We start from the raw sequence: 15,649 nt of genomic DNA, 5'->3' as shown, positions 1-15,649 counted from the left end.
CTCGGTGGAAGGGATCCATCTTTAGCCGCAGCGTGTGACTTAACCGGCGTCTTATGTGCTAACGATGCGGAATGTCAGTGTGGACAATCTGTCAGAATGTTTCTGACACGGAACATACGGAAATGGTCTTTCTATGGAAAAGAAAGACTTAACCCAAGGACATGTATCTCAGATCGGCAGGGATCTCGCGATTCACTTGCTAGATGTCAAACCCCAGGACGGCGGCTCCTTCCTTCTGGGCCACTTGTCCTGGTGCCAAACAGTGTCCCACGGCCTCAGAAGGGAAGAGCCCCTGACGTGGGGGGCACCGTTTATCGGCTCCATCATCCCCCGAGTTCTCTGAACATGCTTGCATGTGCGCCTGGACGTGGGTCACACAAGCACAGGGGCCAGCATGGCTGTCGCCGTGTGCTCAGGACATTGTGCTCCCGATGGCGGTCGGGGCAAGAGACCAGAGCTCCGTTCCTGCGTGCGGAGGCCGGCGTGGGGACTGGGGCCTGGCCTGCCTCGTGAGGAAGTCCGCGGCGGACAGGAAACTGTCCTCCCTCTAACGCTGGAGAGCTTCAGCTCTGAAGAGACACAGGTCCTGGGAAGTCTGTGCGTGATTGTGTTACCCGTGTGGCTGTGCTCTTGTTTTATAGACACTCACTTGACTATTCCAAATGGTGCCGTGTGACCCATGACATTATCTCAGCCATGTGTGTTCTCTGGTCCAGGCCCTGAAGCATGACACAGAGGCGCTGCGAGCTTCTTCCCTGGAGGTTTTCAGAGCTTGCCGGGAGCACCTGCAGGACGGGCTTTCTGAGGTGGTGGTGGCCGTGCAGAGGGCACCGCTCTGCCACGAGGCTCTGCTAGGTAAGGTAAGGCCCTAATCCAATGGCTGCCCGGCCCGTTGCCGGGGACAGGGGCCTGCGGGGACTGGAGCTGGCATCAGCTGTGACTTTGTGCTGCTGCTTGGGAATGGACCCGAGATTCCCCCTGTCCCCTGGGGATGATAAGAGGCTCCCTTAACGCTGATGCTGGCCCTGCACTGGGGCCGTGTCCCTGCTGAGTCTCCTGTGTCAGGTGTCCCTGATGTGTGGTGTGATGTCCCTTCTGTCTGGTCACCTCTTTCTTGGGCTTGGTCACTACTGGGTGGAGATGGGGATGTTCTTGTCACCTACCAGACTTTACCGCCCGGGAAGCAGGGTGCCTTTGGCTCCGGGGCTGTAAGCGCTCGCCCCAGCAGCACGGTGGGAATGAGGGTTCCGCTCAGGGACCCTCCTGCTGGGTCTCGGGCCAGGTGACAGGTGGGCACGTGCATGCTCGCGGGTGGTCCTCCGAGTCCCGCACTCCAGGAAAGGGGACCCTTGGGTTATCTAATGGGCTGTAGTGTGCCTCGGCTCTGGAAAGGGGGCTGGGGGGAGAGGGAGAAGAGCCCCAGCTTTCCCTTGGGACGTGGCAGTCTCCTGCAGGAGGAGCAGGTCACGGGGGTCTGAAGATCCTCTCCCGAAACCGCATTCACACTTGGGGTAAAACTGTCCCCGCAGCCTGGAAGACGAAGGCGGGCCGCCTCGAGAGGTCCTTGCAGGAGGTGAGCGCGCTGTATGAGCTGGAGAGGCAGAAGAGGAAGGTGCTGCACAACCGTTTGGTGGTGAGTGCCGTCCACAGTCCAAGAAGGGGGGCGGGACGGGGACCTGGAGGAGGGACCTCAGTGAAAGGTCCGGGTGGGGGTGGGGGTGAATAGGCAAGGAGGTGTGGCCAGAGAGGTAGGTGGGGCCCGATGGGAGGCGCGGCCCTCGGGGGAGGTGTGGCCAGCGAGGAGGTGTGGCCCGCGGGAGGCGGGACCCGGTGGGAGGCGTGGCCAGCGGGGGAATTGTGGCCCCTGTGGGAGGCGTGGCCTGTGGGAGGTGGGGCCCGCAGGCTGGAAGGGGCGGGGCTGAGCGGCAGCGGGGTGGGGCGCGGCGTGAGACCCCTGGCTGAGTGTGAGCGCAGGGGCAGGCCGGTGCGCTGGCTGGGGTCTGCAAGGGCGCACCTGGAACGCTTGAGCTGGGGTCGTTAGAGCTCAGCCTTCCGGCCGGCGCTGGCCCTCACTTTCCTCCGTGGCCAGGAGGACACCGAGGCTGGCTCGCCTTCCTCTCTAGCGGTGTGGGGCTGAGGCCCGGGAGGTGTGAGGACCCCGGTTCCGTGTGTGCTCAGGCGAGGCTGGAGCTGATGGTCTGTTGGATGACCTTTGCTCCCGGGAGATCGCGGGGGCGTGGCGGGCTCATGGTCCCACGGAGCCTGTGCTCCTGGGAAGTGCCCCCGGGCTCCCCCACGGGTTGGCGTGGCCCCCCTGCCCGTCCTAGGCTGCCTGCCTGCGGGGCTGGGGCTCCGGGCCACCGCAGCAGATGGCATCCACTGCGCGTTTCCTGCCAGCCAGGCGCTCCGAAAGCGCTTGGTGCGTGTTCATACCTCGTCCTGACCTCGTGTCGCCCTGCTGCACAGACCAGGTGAGAGACCAGCCAGGAGCTGCAGGGCCCCTGCTCTCCCCGGGCCTGAAGGGGCCGGGCAGGCCCTCTCGGCAGGAACCAGGCTCAGGGGGACGAGGCTTGACCCCCAGCTGCGTTTTGCACCCTGGAAGACCTGCTGACAGGCAGTGGGTCTCAGCGTCAGGGAGACCCAGGGACCCAAGAGCCCTCCAGCCTGTAAATCAGTCCGTAGGCGTCTTATTCATGCTGATGGAGCAAAAATAGCTGTGCTTGGCGACCGGTTGAACCCACCAGCTGTGAGTCCCGCTAAGATTTGGAACCGATCACCAGGGAACGGTTTCTGACTGCTCAGACGGCAGACGTGCTGCTCACGGGAACCAGTAGGCATGTGCGAGAATGAAGATGTCCCCCTGTTGTTTCCAGGTGCCACATCAAGAGAATAGGAGATATACAGAGTGTCTGGTTTTCAGCCAGGCGTTTGCAAAAGCATGACATGGAATATTAATGACCAGAACGCCGGTATAAGAGCTCGGAGGCCAGCCCCTGCCCCCTGGGTTTTTGTGTCTGTAGAGAAGGCGCAGGGAGGAGGGGCAGGCCAGATCAGCCAGGGACGGGACCCCTACCCAGATGACAACCAGGAGAGAAGCTGTGCAGGGAAATCCTCTGGGCTCTGCCCAGACTCTTTGGATCCTAATTCTTACTGACTTGATGGAGACAAGGATATAAATTTGAAAGGGATTTATATCAAACGTATCGAATGGCAAAGAGTATCCCAAAATATTTCCCGCAGGATAGAGCCCTAGGCTAAGCAGAAGGCAGGTGCACAGGTGCAGGCTGATGCGGAAGTGGGGCCTAGAGAGATGACTGCCAGCAGCATCGCGTGCGAGCTGAGGTCGGTTTTTAAATGGGAGAACGTGCCGGAACTCACAGCAGCAGCAGCAGCATGGTGGTTGTTAGCGGGAGTCCCTCTTGCAGCCCTGCCCCAAGAGCTCGGACCCCAGGCTCAGTCTGGGGACCGGGTCCCTCCCCCAGGCTTCGTGGACCACACTGGGCTGTGCCGATGGAGGCCTGGTACGCGTGAAGTGGAGGTGGCTGTCCCTTCCTGTTGGTGACACTTCTTCACTCAGGGATGTGACCACCTCTTAGGTCACCTGACACCGCCCTTCGCCTGCTGTCTCCCAGGTTCTCCCGCCTGGCCCTCCCCTTCCTTCTGCATGGTCTTTCCTGTCTTGTGACACAGTGTTGGTTCCCAAGCCCATGTCCGCCCCCACAGATGCTGGATTCTGGTAGAAACCCTGCCATGCCGACAATTCCCATGCTTTCCCACTGACGTGTCTGTCATCCGGGGTGCCAGGGACGCGTGCGTGGCTCCCTTCCGGTGGGTGCGCAATTCCAATGTCAGGTGACAGTCCCAAGCGCGGACTAGGTCGTTAGTGTCAAGGCTGCAAGGACGGTCATGATGAAGTTCTTGAACCTAGGTGAGGTTCAGTGGGGTGAGGTTCGGAGCCAACGGCTAAGAAAGAATTCTTAAGATGTCTTTGGTGCAAAAAGGTGGTTTATTAGAGCACGGGGACAGGACCCGTGGGCAGAGGGGGATGCTGCGCCATTATCCTGAGGAGTGGCTGATTATATACACAGGACATGGGTAGGTGAGGACAAAGGGGGTGATGTTAGTCTCTAAGGAATTTTGGAAGGTCTCCAGGACCTTGAGGGGCTAGCTATTGTTGGGAGAAAGGTTATTCATTACTAGTAGTAAAAATCTTCTAGTGAGACCCTTTAGATGTATATTAGTGGGCCATATGCTTGGGAATGATTCTCGACACTATCTTGGAGATCTAAAGTTTCACATTTCTCCTATCAAGTGTCCTTGTTAGTGAGATTTGGGTTTAGAAGAAATTTAACTTTATTTAGGGCCTGAGGAACTGAGTTATTTGCCTCTGGAAATTGTGCTATTGTTAGATAGCTTCTTTGTTGTAAATCTCTAGGATATTGATAAGCCAAGGGAGACTCCTATCTTGCAGGACTGTGATCTCTGCAAGTTAACTATTTGTTTTTCTTTTAGGGCAGCCAGGGGTGCCTGAGGAATGTCACACATATTACTGAGGGGAGCGGGTGGAGAGGGGTGCAACGTGCCAGCTTTTGCTTTGTCCTCAGCCAGCATCCTGCTCCCTCATCATTCAGAAGGTCAGAAATGTGCAGCTGGAGGTGAGCTGCTTGTTCTGGACACGGCCCTTCAGGATCGATAAAAACCCAGTGCTTTAGCTGTCAGGGGAGTGCGCAGCACAGCTGTGCTCCAAGGGCTGGTGGAAGGCGTTGGGGACGCATGGGGACACGGTGGCAGAGTTTGTGTTTCTGACACGCTGTGCCGTGAAGGAGGAACGGACGGCTTCATTATGGTGTCGACATTGGGAAAGGACCTGTGGGCAAACGGGGCCAGCGCCATGCCAGGAAGCGTGTCTGAGCACCACAGGACAGTCATTTGCCAGGGAACACATTCACGTGGGGATTTTAAAAAAGCTTGAAAGAGCACTGAGTGCCCAGTACCCTTCCTGGGGACTTGCTCAGAAGCCAGTACTCGGGATGCCGTCTCTGGGGAAACGGTTCCTCCGCTCACAGGTGGAAACTCTCTGATTGTAGGAGCTGAAAGGGAATGTCAGAGTTCATTGTCGGATCCGCCCTCTGCTGCCTTCTGATGAGGAATTTGATGGTCAAGCTTCCAGGGACAGGTGATCTGCTTCTGCATGGTGTGTGCGCATGTGTGTGTATGTGTGTGCATGTGCGTGTGTGCACGCACACGCACATGTCTCTTTGAAGGAAAAAGAAAGTGCAGCCATTTCCTGTGCCTCCTGTGTTCCTGCCCCTGGCCCTGAAGCGGGATTTCTCATGCTCTGGGGGAGGGTGATTTTCTGGAAGGAGCTGAGTAGTTAATGGGCTGCTGGAATGTGGCTTGAACGTGGCCAGAAGTTCTGAGCGAGGCCCGTGTGGGTCGTAGGGGTTCTGCAGCCCAACGGGGTCAGGCTTCTTTCAGCAATTGACAAGGCCAGGCTCTGGCTGGTCCTTCTCTGTCCGTTAGTCCGTCAGAGGAAAGGCATCCTTCTTTACTGACTCCGAAGACCCCTCCGGGGTGCGAGAAGGTCATCAGTGTGGACGCGGCTGGTCATTGTGACTTGGACAGAGTTCTGGTGGTGTTGATGAGTAGCACAGAACTACCTGACATGGCTTTAGTTGGCTTTAGGTGGCTGTGGACTTGAAAACCGTCCTCAATTGGACCTTCCCTTCTTCCCCAGATGAAACAAACCCTGCGGAAAGGTCGGCCCCGTTGCCTGTGGAATGGATCCCACATTCCGGGCCCTCCGGCCTACGCGATACTGCCCACTAGCCCCCTTGGGGCTTAGTCAGCCTTAGGTCAGCCTTGGGGGCTCTGCGGCCAACAGGCTCTCACCCCTGCCCTGTGAGTTGGCTCATGTCGGGGGCCTCCCCTTGTCCGCCTAAATCTCGTTCTCCTGGAGGGGCCTGCCTCGCGTCTCGCTGGTGTGTGTGTGTCATGCGGTCTAGCGTGTGACTTCGGAAGGTCTTCAGGAGGCCCCGGGCCGGTCCTACAGTGTGAAACACAGTTCGTATCTCTTTGACAGCGAGTGGATATCTTTCTCATCCAGACTTATTTTGCTAGTTCAGACTTTGCTGGGCCGTGGTGGCCGGCGGCCAGCAGCCATCTGTCAAAGGGCCGGAAAGCCAGGTGTGTCGGGAACCGCGGCATACCACAGGGCTGGCGGTCCTGCTCCGAGGTGTCTCCCTGAGCGTGGGGTTCCTGTGGCGTGAGCGACATCTCACTGCCGGGGTTGGGCTGCTCGCACCGTCGCAGGAAGTCCAGCTGCCCAGTGCTTCTCCTGCCAGTCGGCCTGTTGGCACGGCCCCAGCGGCCTCGCAAACTTTCCTTCATGTTCCCGCCTCCCCTATGTTCACTTGACGTTCACTATGGAGCACATTGCGTTTTTCCAGGTTCCCAACTGCCCTCAAAGCCCCGAGTTCCCAAAGACAGAGACTGTGCTGTGAGGTTTGCTGCCCAGCAGTCACCCCGAGACTCAGGGTAGAGATGTCCTGTCTCTCCCATGACACACAGGGGGTATGGAATGAAGAGCAGAGGCGTGGGAGAAAACACTTCCAGAGAGTGTGAATAGGGAGGAGGGGAGGGAAACTGAGCAATGGGGAAGAGTCAGAGACATTGATACAAGAGGGAGGCGTGGGGGGCAGCAGGGGCGCAAAGAGACGAAGCCAGAGGCAAGGAGAGCACCGGTGGGGAGGACCAGACAGTGAAAACAAAAGAGGGCTCAGCAGAAATGAACGTGGGGTAGAGTGTTGCTGCCTGCGGGGCTCAGGCAGTGACGTGTCTGTCTTCGGCTGAGGTTGTGATCTCAGGGTCCTGGGATCGAGGCCTGCATTGGGCTCCCTGCTCTGTGCGGCATCTGCTTGAGATTCTGTCTTCCTCCCGCTCTGCCCCTTCCCCTCAGCCCGCATGCGTGCGCTCTCTGTCTCTCACATTCTCTAAAAGAAAGAGAAAGGAAGGAAGGAAAGAGTGTGGAAGAGTGTGGATGGTGGGGAAACAGATGGAAACGCCACCATGATGCCTGTTTTCACTGTCCTTCTACCCCCAGCTCGGCGTCCGCAGGAGTGGTCCACGCCGTGGACGACGTGAGTGACATCCCCAACTCACCGTCTTTGGAGGAGCCTTCCGTGTGATGGTTCCCACGGTTCCCAGATGTCCCCCCACTGCCCGGGAAGTAATTTAGAGAGCCTCCTGGATAATGACGGGTTCTGGGGCTTGGTTTCCATGGGAGCGAGACACCGATGAGCCTCCAGGCACACGTGTGTCGCGTGCCACCACAAGGCTCCTACCCGTGGGGGTGTGTGAGGAAAGCAACTTCACCTTCGTTTTACCTGGTTTTCCGGCTCCCAAACCAGCCAGCACAGGTGAGAGTGGGCATGAAGTCTAGAGCATTGGGGAGGAAACACAAGCCTCGAACCCACCCGTGTAGCCGGGTGACCCAACTGGTTTTAGATTCATGCAATGGCCACAGTGACCACTGGCTCGCGGTTTTGTGTTCTCTTCAGAACCTGCGTGTTTCTTAGTTTTCTGTACCCAGGAGGCCTGGAAGTGACAGTAGGAACCCCAGCGCCCCACCTGGCTTCCACGTGCAGGGACATGGGGCTCTGCAGTGGCCGTGGGTGCCAAGAGTCGAACACCTTCAGCCAGTTGTTCTAGAAGTTACAAAGAGGTAAACATTATGATGGTCTTCCAGTATGAAATGGACTGCGGGTTGCTGGCAGGGAAAGTTGTTCTCTGTAGAAGAGCCTGGCTGACACAGGTATGGAGTATGGGAGACGATTAGAACTCGGCACTTGAAAGTCCTAATGGCTCTGGGGGACAGACTTCAGTGGGCGCAAGACTGTTGGGGGTCAGCAGGATCTTTACGGAAGGTTCCGGAAGCCCTTGGAACCCAGAGCCCTCAAAATTTCCCCGAAAGCGAGATGCTCAGACATTAGGAAGTGGTGATGGATGGGAGGTGTAGACAGCCCCATGACGGAGAAACTGGGGCCTCAAAGCTGAGCCTCCATCGAACAGAGTCTCAGGGTCTGTCCTTCTGAACCAGAGCAAGAAATCTGCAAGTCAGAAGGGGAGACACATTACAGGACAAGTGACCCTAGTTCTCTGAGAAATCAGACCCCCAGGAAGGGAGACAGGAGCCAGCAGGAGAGACGCACCGGGCTCGCGATCACAGCGCCCGCACCCAGCTGTGAACCGCACGCTGTGGGGACAGCCAGGGGAACCGGATCTGTCCTGCTAACGTCACAGTGTGGGGTTAGTGACGGCGCGGTGTGCGTGTGGAGATGGGGGTCCTCATCAGCGGAACGCGGGGATGCTGTTGTCTGACGTTCAATTTAAAACATGCCAGAGAAGAGCCCGGATAGCTCAGTCGGCAGAGCATCATAAAACACGCCAGAGAGCTGGCCAGTGGGTTGGGCACGCGTCTGAAGCCAGCGGAGCGAAGGTCAGCCGGGCGGTGACGGCCCGGGTTTGTGCACGGTTGAAAGTCCTCACCAGGAAGAGTCGTGACTGTGCTGGGCTTCCGCATCCGGGCAGTGCGTCACGACCGTCGCAGCACGAACGCAGGGGGCTTGTGGGGTGTGAGCTCTCGGCTGCGATGACGGCCTCTAGACGGCTGCCCGCCTGCCCGCCCTCCCCGCTGTGGAGAGGTTGGCGGTTGCAGCATGTCCCACCACGGTCCCAGGTCGTGACCTGTGAGGACCCTTCCCTCCGTGCACCGATGGCCCCTGTTCTGCAGAGCGGCCCGGGGGGCGTCTGGTGCTCCGGTCAACGCTCCCAACAGGCTGCAGAAGTGAGCACTTTAGAAAGTCCTTGTTTTTAGGTATTTTTTTGCCTGTCACTGGATGCGTCGCATGTCACCTCAAACAGCAGGGGACAGATTCAGTTCTCCTCCTTAAGAGTTTGAGCTAAAAGAAGCTGTAGACACTATGTATTCATGGTTAAGTTCTGACCTTCTCTACACTTTGTGTGGTCTGTGGGCATCCTGGTCGACCTTCAGAGTTATTTCTCGTTAGGAACCAGTCTCCTGAGCCTGGGGCCCGGCCCCCACGCGCGGAGGACCTGCTGCGGCTCCCGCCCTGATGCACCTACGTTCATCCTGGCAACTGTCCCCTCTAGTCCCTGTCCAAGTCCCTCTGAAGCTTCAAATTCAGAAGTTGGAGGGTTTGGTGTTTTTTTCCCATTTTACCCATCAAGATTGATTGGGTGATTTGGGGTTGTTTAGGGCAATCAGTGGGGTCCCAAGTTGCTTTTTAACCTAACAGAGCTGTTTGTTCAGGAACGTGGTATCAGGGACTCTGCTGAGGGGGTGTGGGGGGGGCGTGGGTGGAGGGTGACCCCGCGGTGGGCTCTTATTTCCAGAGTCAGAAGAGGCTGCAAGTGTGTGTTGAGTTTCCTTTCAGTCTGCTGTCGAATTCAACCTTAAATAGTCCCAGACTCAACCTGTAAGTTTGGGGCAGCCTGGCCCCTCTCCGAGCTCTCGTGGCCTGTGTGAACCCGGATCTGCAGGAACAGGTCTCGGGCTCTGTCTTCTTGTCTGCGGCTCTCCTTGCTTTCACTCTTACTGAACCGTCAGTCTGACCGGCACATGCTTGAGTTTCTGAATGCGGCTACGAGGCCTATGGGCCCGTCACTTCTCATGCAAATATCTGTTCTTGAGGTCAAGGCTCTTTTGAGAGGTGCTTACAAAGGCCGATTAATTTGCAACGCCTGAGACAAAGTTTTAATGGTCGAAGTTCCTACAGTCCTTAACAGCGTCCTTGTCCTTGTCCTGAGGTTCGCCATCCTCTGCAAACAGCTGCGGCTTCTGGAAAAGGCAGAGACCCGTGGTGCTGCGGAAACTCTGGCGTCTGCCCCCCAGGACCCCCAGCTCTGCTGCGATGAGATGTGAAGCAGCTGTCCCCTTTGTGTCCCTGCTCCAGGCAGCCTCAGTCTTAGAACCGATATTCGAGATGGCTCACATGACCTCCAGACAGAACATCCCAGACTGAACACTTGGTTTCCCCTTTGGACAGACTCTGCCCGACTCCCCATCTTTGCAAGTGGCAACTCGATCCACTCAGTTCCTGGTGCCCGAACCGGAGTCACCGTCGATGCCTGCCTTATCACCACTCAGCAGGCCCTGTGTGTTCTGCAGAATCCCTTCCCTGGGTCTCTTTACTCCATTCCCATCGCCCTTGCACTCAGGGCCGTGCTCCCCTCCACAGAGCTAGCTGACACGTTCCTCTGTCTCCTGCCCGTGTCTGATCCACTCTGTAGCTGGGAGCAGGCCCTGAAGGCACAGTGGGATGGCGTACAAGCCCTTCCGGCTCCGGCTCCTCCGTGAAGTCACAAGGACTTAAGGACAAAGTCAGACACTCTTGAGTCTGACCTCTGTTTTCCCGTCCGTCTGTGCCACCGGCTCCTTCATGCACCATTCCTGCCACGCTGGCCTTGACCAGGACCAGCCCCGTGCTGCCCGCAGGTCTCTGCACTTGCTCCTCGGGCCAGAACCCCTTCCATGCTCTGGGCCTGGCCTGCCCTCCTCACCTCCGCGCTCAGCACAAGTACCACTGCCTGCAAAGGCCCTGCTGGGGTTCCCAGTCTGAAATGCGCCGTCCCTGTCACCTCCCAGCATCCATTCACTTCTTCGGGGTTCTTGGAGGAATTCATCTGCCACTGGTCTGCGTCAGCCCATGCCAGCTTCGCCCCTGTGTTCATAAGACCCCGTTTGGGATGTCCTGTCCCCTCCCCGCCATGTGCAAACTTGCCAGCATCCGGCCTCGGTGCGCACACATACGCGTGTGTCCGTGCGTGGGGCCGCCCGCACTGACCGTGCTCCTGACCTCCGAGGGGAACGCGTAGTGAGAATGCCAGCAAGCGTAGGGACACTTGGTCCGGCCTGCCGGTCACCAGCTGAGAATGTGGAAAGAACCAGGACTACTTAATATTTATTAGCAACACACAAACACAATAATAAATATATTCTTCCCGCTGTTTCTGAAAAATAATTCCAACAGGACACCAACACCACCCTTCGTGTCCTCATCGAGGAACAGCAAAACAGTAAAGCAGTGTCGCCTAAGACTGCCACGTGAGCCCGGTCACATAGACAGAAGTCGGCTGCGTGCCATCTGCGAGCGCCGCTGTGGGGTCCGTGGAACCCCCTTTGCGGTTACCAGCATGCGGCGCCGAGCGCCTCTATCCTTACGTGATCATAAAGAGTGTATGACACAGGGTTTGGCACCTGGTATTGGGTATGTGACCTGTGGTCTTTGACTCCTGGACAAGACTCCAGTGAGCAGGGGTTAGGTTTGGGGGGCCAGGGAACAGGTGTCGCAGTCCCGTTCCGGGGACGAGAGGGGCAGAAGCAGTGGAGCATGGAAGGGGGCTGGGCAGCGACCCACAGACCAGCTGTAGGGACAGGCCCTGTGGGATCAACACTGGCTGTGTTCCCAGTGACAAGAACCAGGGAAGGAAATTGGGATGCCTTGGGGGTGAATTTGCAAACAAAAGGGGAGTCTTGGAACTTGTCAGAGGCAGAAAGACAGGCGCCGGCCAGCAGACTGTCAGTCTCTCCGAGCTCAGCGTGCAGGAAGAAGCAGCAGGATTTGAGTTTGGATTTGATTCCTCCCGTTGCCCACGGGAATGTTGAACCCAGACAAGAGAGTGAGTTTCCCTGAAGACTTTCATAAGATGCGTCAGGAAACTCCTACAAACCGAGACACACACACCGCTGGGAATCAGGCTGAGGCCGCGGGCAGACGGTCTGAGAACACTTGTCTCTGCGCCTTTTCCCAGCTCTGCCCCCTCTGCCAGGCTCACAGGTCCTGTCCCGATGGCAGCGTGTGGCGGCCCTGCTCACGCTCACGGGGCCCCCAGCATGAGAGAGGGGGGCCTCTCAGCAGTCAGGTGCTTCCTGAATGACCACGTGGGAACAAGATGACAGATGAGACACAAATGCCACCATCTGGCCTTCCCATTCTTTCCAGGAAGATGTGTGTGACCTCGCCCCAGCCACCAAATTTCCACCCAATTTCCTCTGCATGTCCTGTGGAGAGGCAGGTGGGCCCGGAGGCTGGGCCAGACCCAGGCTCCCTCCCTGAGGCAGGAAGGGGCTGCATTCTCCATTGAAGGGGGGCTTCTCTGTGATGGGAGCAATGGTGGCTCTCATTCGTGTCACCGCATTGCAAAATGGTGTTAGTCTAGCTCTGTCATTCCTTCTTCCTTTACTCCTGGACGTTTCCCCTGTGTCCTTGCTGTTGCCCAGCGGGACAGCCCACGGGGGAGCTCTGTCCTTTCCCCTTTACTCATCAGCTTAAAAATAACGCCAGATTCCTTGGCTTCCTGCCCAGGTGCCCAGGGAAGGTTTGGTTAAGTGTCAGGATGCTGGCTTGCGTCCCCTGCTGCTCAGAGACCAGGCTCCAGAGTCCGGGAGACCCTGGGGGCCTCCTGACCTCGTCTCCATCTGTGTGTCCTCACGCGCCCGTGTTCCGTAGTCGGGAGGAAACCCGGCCACTTCACAGTCAGTATCCAGGGGGTTGTTCGTTGTCTGGTTGGCTGTCTGGTTTTCATGCTTACTAGCACGCAGACCTCTGTGACCGCATCGTCCAGCGCGGGAGCTGGAACGTGGCAGTGACCACCCTCCCCCCACCGTCTGAGTCCATCACTACGTCCGATCTCATTTTGAGCTGTCGTGCATTGAACAGATATTATAGATGCAGTTGCTGATAAAAGCCGTGGGTTACACAATATTTATAAGTACTTATAATACCTATAAATTATGTATAAAAACTTACAGAAATTATACTTATAAATAAAACTGCATACACTGTAGATGGTTATACGTAAATAAATTTTCCTGTCTGTATTTGGTCCTAAAATGTCATTGGTGAGTTTTAGTTGTATGTTGGGGGACTGAGTTTTTCAACTCAACATGATTTTTTTTTAATGGACAGATTCTGTGACTTTTTAAAAAGATTTAATTTAATTATTTGAAAGAGAGAGAAGGAGAAAGCACAAGTGGGGCAGAGGCAGAGGGAGAAGCAGGCTCCCCGCTGAGCAGGGAGCCTGATGCCAGATTCACCCCAGGACCCCGAGATCATGACCCGAGCCAAAGGCAGACGCTTCACCGACTGAGCCCCCCCCCGGCACCCCAAACTGAGCATGAATTTGCCGAGATGTATTTGTCTCGATGCAGGCAGCGACCCAGAGGTAATGAGACCAGAGTGACGACCGTCTTTCATGGTTCCCGCCCCTTGGGCCATGGAGCCCAAACATCTCCTGGGAGAGGATGGTTGCCTTCTATTTGCAAAACTCATGGCCCATCCAGCAGGTTTTTCAGAATAAGGAGATGATGCTCCCTGAGAGAGTTGAGAACTCATAGACTCAGCGTGCGCCCACCACGGCCTTTCCCCAGCTCCCCGAGGTTGGGGTGAAGGAGCCCCGAGGGCAGGGCAGGGCCTTCTGTGTCGAATGCCTTTCACTTAAGCTCCTCCTGGTCTCAGCGTCTGGCAGTGGGATTAAAGCTGACTTTTAGGGGCACCTGGGTGGCTCAGTGGGTTAAGCCTCTGCCTTTGGCTCGGGTCATGATCTCAGGGTCCTGGGGTCGAGCCCCGCATTGGGCTCTCCGCTCCACAGGGAGCCTGCTTCCTCCTCTCTCTCTGCCTGCCTCCCTGCCTGCTTGTGATCTCTCTCTCCCTCTCTCTGTCAAATAAATAAATAAAATCTCTAAACACTGACTTTTAGCTTCAAAATGTGATGGCTGAGCCCGTGGCAAAGATCGTAGGCCCTGGGGGTTTCTGCAGCTGTCCAAGGGGCTGGAAGCAGACCCGGAAGCACCTCGGTGTCAGGAGACGCCTTTGCTCCTGACCCACTCTGAGCGGGGCACCCGCCGCATGGAGCCCCCGGGAGCCTTGGGATTCCGCAAGCAGGGATGTCCATGCCGTGGGGAGCCCCGAGGGTCTCTGTTACGTCTGCGCGTCGGGCCGTTCCCCTCCCGGAAGGAAGGGCAGGCACTTACAATTTTGGATAAAAGGAAATTATCTTAAAAGGTCAAGGGAAGGAATCTTGCTTGTGAGGAGAAGGCGTGTGGAGCAGGACAAGCGAGGCGCTGTGTTTGGGCCGGCGGCACGGATGCTGCAGCTGCGCTTGGGAAAGTGAAACTTTGTTCTTGGAATCATTTCAGAAATTTAAGATCCAGTGATCACGCTGTAGGACGGCCTTCTAAACAGCTGTGGGGCGCTTCTGGACTCGGGCTTGTTTTTATGGCTTTTTATGTTCCTTACACGGTGTCCCTCGAGCTTTTGGGGGAGACAGTTTGAACCTTTGCGTTTTTTCATTTGTTTTTCTTTATGGTTAAAACTTGGGCATTTGGAAACATCAGCCAAACACTTTGGGTGCCGTGTTCTTTGCAGAGTTCACCGTGAGGCACTGGGGATCCATCTTGGCATAATATTAAAGGAATACCACCAGGATCAGTCAACGGAAAAGGGAAATGATGCCTCTGGGAGGGGGCAGGGCCCGGGGCTGCGGTCGGATTCCGGGTTTGGGAGCCCGGGATGTGGGCTCTGCTCCCAGCATCCTGTCTGTACCTCCGTCCCGGGGCTGGGGTGGGGTAGGGAGCCCGTTCTTTCAGGGTCGGGAGTGGAGAAGACTGAGGAGCTACTTCTGCTGTGGACAACATGGCCACTGTGACATCGCAACATGGCTGTCACCGTGCGAGGCTAGACGGCACCTGAAACCGCCCTGGGAGCGCGGCAGGGGCTCGAGAGACCCTCCGTGGGGTGATGACCTCTCTGCTGGCGACTCCCCTGCGAATAAGACCTTGCCCTGGAGAGCCAGGCTGGGACGCAGCCGTGCACGAGTCTCCGTGTGTCACCCGGAGGAGGCGTCTGGGAGTCGTGGCACGCAGGAGGCAGCAGCCGGAGGCCCTGCTCCTTGCTGGCCGAAGTCACCGTGGACTGGGTTTCCACCCCGTCGGTGCTGCCGAACACTCCACTGTGGTAGCAAGCGGCCTCCGGCTCTGCCAGGGGCAACTAATCTCTGGAGAGAAGGATCCCCCGGGGGCCACTGCATACGCTTCTCTTTGTCACACTGTCCCCTTTCTGTTTCCTTTACATTTCGAGAAGTTTCCTAAGGCAGTGACCTAAAGAGAGCCTGAAGGGCACCAGGCTGGGGACAGAGAGGCCAGCTCAGGAGAGGTGAGGGGGCCATCTCTTCGGGGGGCGGCGGGTGTTGGGAAGGGACAAGGACACGAGACGCTTGGCTGGATGTGTTGGCAAGGCGACTGCTTAGGAACTGTCACACAGCCCGACTTCCCCGGATGCCCCTGTGGTCCTCTAGCGCTTCGCTTTCCACCGTGAGGACAGCTCACCGCGAAGAGGACAGCTCTCTGGCGAGAGCGGGGCCTTGCGGAATGCGCACCCTGCAGCCCCGGCGGGCGGCGGATAGGAGGGCCGGCAGCCGCGCCGGGGACGGAGAGCTACACGGTCCCGCAGCGCATCTGCAGCTCCTGAGCAGCCCACGGCCGTGTGTGCGCCCTGAGGAGACGGGGCGGCACATCCTGCCGCAGCCGTCACGTCAACGTCCCTGTGCGCCGGTCACTCACCCCTGCAGC

This window comes from Enhydra lutris, unplaced genomic scaffold (genome assembly GCF_002288905.1).
Source record: "Enhydra lutris kenyoni isolate GAN:26980312 unplaced genomic scaffold, ASM228890v2 scaffoldscaffold62, whole genome shotgun sequence".
NCBI lineage: Eukaryota > Metazoa > Chordata > Mammalia > Carnivora > Mustelidae > Enhydra > Enhydra lutris.
Note: the sequence above shows the minus strand (reverse complement) of the source record.